This window comes from Pempheris klunzingeri, chromosome 23 (genome assembly GCF_042242105.1).
Source record: "Pempheris klunzingeri isolate RE-2024b chromosome 23, fPemKlu1.hap1, whole genome shotgun sequence".
In the NCBI taxonomy this organism is placed as follows: Eukaryota; Metazoa; Chordata; class Actinopteri; order Acropomatiformes; family Pempheridae; genus Pempheris; species Pempheris klunzingeri.
The window spans coordinates 7816247-7820768 of NC_092034.1; positions in this window are offsets into that span (position 1 = coordinate 7816247).

Genomic DNA, 4522 nt, shown 5'->3' on the forward strand with positions numbered 1-4522 from the left:
CACAAGCTAGAGAACAAACTGCACAGAATTCTTGCAAAAAAAAAAAAAAAACACTTTGAAAATGTGTCTAATTTAACCAGCAATTATTTTTTTCTCCCCACAACAGTCTTTTCCACTAAACTCTGAAGTGAACAAATCAATCAGTGGAAGTTTCAAGGAGTTGAATCAATCTGTAACACTGGTTTGTCCTCCATAAGCTGAAGTGTTCAGAATGAGCTTTTTTCTCTATGAAGTTCTGAATGTACACCCTGTTTGCAGTTAAGTGTTAAGAAACAAGTCACACCTGCACCAAAGTGTGTGTGTGTGTGTGTGAGAGAGTGATTGTCTCGCGAAATGAGAAAACAACATTTCCATATATCCGGAGTGTGATGACAACAGGATGTGCTGTGGAGTTCCTGCTTAATCAAACCAGTGACTCATCTTTTCATCAGTGCATCGTTTTCGCGGCGAAACAATAAAGCTGAGCTCAGCTTGTGCGTCACCAGATTACTTTGATGCTTTCAGTCACTTCAAAGATACACAGAAAGGTAGATTATGTATAGAAAGATAGACGGATAACAAGCTGGGGGGGCTTTACTTAGGCACACGTAGAAAGGTATGAAGTCTGACACCAAGCAATAAAGGAGATAAATGAAAAACTTTTTAAACTATTTTTAAAAAAAAGTAAACTGCAGTTCTTCAAAATAAAAGTCCCCCCCTTTTTTTTTTTAAATCTAAACAATGACAATAAGATGTGTGATGAATCTTTTTAATGGGTTTTAAAGGTTTAAAAAAAATGGTACCAACCCGTGGGGAAGTATTTAAAGAATGGGGCTGGTGCTGTTTTGTATTTTTTTCTGATCCTTTCTGTGGCTCTCAGCTCCATTTTAAAGGTTACATATAGTTTCATTTTTTTTAAACAGGAAGGGACTTTAGTTTGTTACCAAATGTTGCTCAATAACTTCCTTTGTTGGGGACTAATTTCAGCTGTGGATTGACACACATTTGGTGTAATCAGAAGTGTTTAACGCAGTAGAAAGATGTACGTGGGTGTTTGTGACTCAAAATAAACTAGTGGCCATGACCGTGGTAATAAAAACCTGCCACCCAGAACAACAATGAGGCCCATCTATGATTTTTAAAAGCTGTCAACCCCCTGTGCTAATTAATGCTAAGGTGCAAAAAGCTTCATCCGGGCAAACGTTTGCCAAAGGAATCTCAGGCCTTATAATGATTTCCACCTGTGCTTCATCATGCAAGTACACATGGGAAATGTAGTTCACAGCAGCAGTTCCTAAAGGCATTAAACTAAAAAAATCCATCAACACAGAAAGAATTAATTAATTAAAGAAAATAATGATAGAAAAGCACATATTAGAAGCACTCTTCCTTCCATCCTGTGATACGTCTGTGGAGCTTCTATGTGTCTGAACATTGGGAACAACAATGAACTACATTCCCAGGTCCCCTTGCATGAGCATGCACAGGTGTGCTGTATTAGAGGTCATTATGTTGCCCTTTTGTTAACCACCTGGACTGGAGCTGTTCTAATTAAAGATCTGGAGATTTTGGTTTCCTCCCAAAACAAAACTCTAAATAACACATACATGGACCTCAGTGAAAGCGTCCATTAAGGGTTTATTTTGATTGAATCCAACATACAGTCTTCCTGCCTTAAATATGCACCACAGCACCAAATGTGTATTGATCCGTAGCTGAAAATAGTCCCAAACAAATGGACTATTGGCTCCTTTTTGAAGTAATGTTTGCTAAAACCTGCAGCAGCCTGCCGTTATAGGACGTTACTGAGGCTTTTTATTTTAATTACACTACAGTAAATGTCTGTGAAACTTCATGTAGGTCTTGTCCTGCGTATTTGAAAGCATGAAAATCACAAAAAGTGAAAGAGTGAAAACAATCAATGAGTCCTGACGTCTCCATGAGAACAGGAAACTGAGCCCACCTCCCTATTGACTATCTCGCTTTCCATTAGCCTGTATTAGTTACCTCTTAATGTTACTCTTTACTGTTGCTGTCATGCCAGTGAGTCACGGTAATCAATTCACATCACCCCACCTCAAGATAACAGGACAAAAGTCGTTTTGCAACAAGCACATTCGTGCCGCGACCTGCTGTGCGTTGAATGTAGACAAAGTGAATGCGGGCAAATAAAGAGCACTTGTGTGTCAGATTCCTTCATGTTGCTTTTATTAGGTCCATTAGGCAGCTGCTTGTAGAGTCCCCGAGGTGTGTGCGCTCCGTTAACATGTTTGTTTTTCTCAAGGCTTTGTTGGCGTTAATGATGTCACCCTTAATTGTGGCACACACACACTTCCTTATCTCAGAGGAGTAGCTGGGACGGTATTTAAAGAGGAAATACTCTTATTATTCTGCAGATTTGTGAATTTGTTTGTGAATTTCAGCATAAACAGAAACGTAGAGATAGAAACACACAGTCAGTGTCAAAAAGAATTCAAACAAAATGGGGTTTCTTTCTGTTAGCGCAACACAGGCTGAATTTCAGGGTCAATTAATGTTTTACTGTCCTGAAAACACAAACAAAATGAAAGCCATTAATCAGTGTCGACGTTAAATGGTGTCTTTCACCTTTACATGTCTGAGAAAGAGCCCCAAATGGTCCTCTTTGTTTTGGAATTCATCCGACAGCCCTGTGAATTTCCTAATGTTTCACTCTGGTTAAATATTAAATCGCTCATCTGGAACCTGGATTAGCTTCTTTTCTTTTTCTTTTTTAAACATTTGCTGTGTAGTGGTGAACACAAGAAAACACAACATAGCATAAGTAGAGAGGATTCATTAAGTCAGCAAACTAACTCACTCGCGTTAGCACAGATGCTAACATGTCGAAGGTTTGCTAACGGCTAAAAACAGGCAGCTGCCGGTCATACCAGACCAGGTGAGGCTGTAGCGGCAGAACCACCGACTTTATTGACTTGAGCCGGGGTGAGTTTTGTTGCTTTTGAGTTCAGCTATTTATTTGTGGCAGAATGAATGTGCTATTTATGTTTTTAAAGGGGAGACAGTGCTGCTTTAACCCTGGCTAAGATATTGTGTAACCCAGCCCTCACTGTCCACTGGTAGCACAGTGTTTGAGTTAAAGAAAGGTGGGCAGTGAGCCATTTCAGAAGGTCACCGCGTTGACGCCGCTGATGTAGTCCAGAAGGTGTTAAACATTGACTAGACTTCCTCCCTCTGGACCCGAATGATTCCCTAAAAAGTGTTTTTTTTTGCTCCCTCTGAAGCAGAGCTCCATCCTCTTGGCTGATAGCCAGAGACAAAGATAAGATGTAGGGCACTTAGCCTGGCATCGGCATGGGAGCCCTGTCGCCTGGAGGCCTGAATAATTCAGGCGTCTGAGATAAATTTACTGCTTATAAAGTCATGCGAAAGAGACGGAACAGAGCTTTATTATTATCTATACCGTTTTTATGTGCATACCTAATTCCTTCGTGGAATTTTTTAGGCGCTTTAATGTAGAAACCTTTATCCTAACTGGTGACACCCTGAGTGTGTTTTTTTCCCAGGGAGAGCTAAAGTAAACTCACATGCATGCAAGTCAATATTTGCACCAGGTCCTTGTGCTGCGTACTCATGTCCTGCATCGTCAACCGCATCTTTCTGACAGCTTTAAAACCCTAAAGCCATCCTCTATATGTGTGTGTGTGTGTGTGTTTACAATAGGCAGGTCTGCTTTGAGCCCACAGCCATGGGTGGGGCCATGTCGTCTTGTGTGCTATCAGGGTTTCTTTTCCACGGCATGTAAATGTTCCCCCCATCCCTGTCAACACTTTGAAAGTCAATCCTCCCTCCAGCGCTGTCAAGCGACACCGTCGGCGGCCACGTGTCACTCTGAAGCCATGTTTAATCACGTCCCCGCTGTTGTTCAGAGCAGTTAGACATCTGTTAATAATTCAGCAAAGTAATAAGCTAAATTAGCCGATTTTTATCTCCCCCTCTGCTCTTCTACCGGCCTCTTTAAGGTCAGAAACTATCCTGTATCCTTTATCGAAACCGTGTACATTCGCATGAGTGAACTTGATAAGATTCAGAAGGTCAAGAGGAGACAAAGAGTCAAGGACTGTTAATCCTCGTCGTTTCACATCAGCTCAAAACACCTCTCCATCTCCATCTCATCTCCATTATCTGGAAATAATATGATAGAGAGCCCCGAGGTCGTCGGACTACCTACTCGAGATGAATAAGACAAATCATCTTTTCATTAAGGCGCAAAAAGGGAGAGAAGGAGCGAGGAGAGCGCGAGAGGGAAGAAGGAAATGAGAGAGAGTAGAAAATGAAGACGGATGGTTCACTCGGATGAGGGAGGAGGGGGAGAAGTTAACCTGCGGGTCAGCGGACACCCGCGTTTATCGCAGTGCAGCGTGGGATTAAATGAAAACGCTTTGATGTGTATTAGTCACCTTTATTCTTTTCATTACACGACAATAAAAACAGGCCAAACCATGAGTGACAACATGTATGAGATACATGAGATAAAACACGTCTAAAATGTTTTGATCGCAAA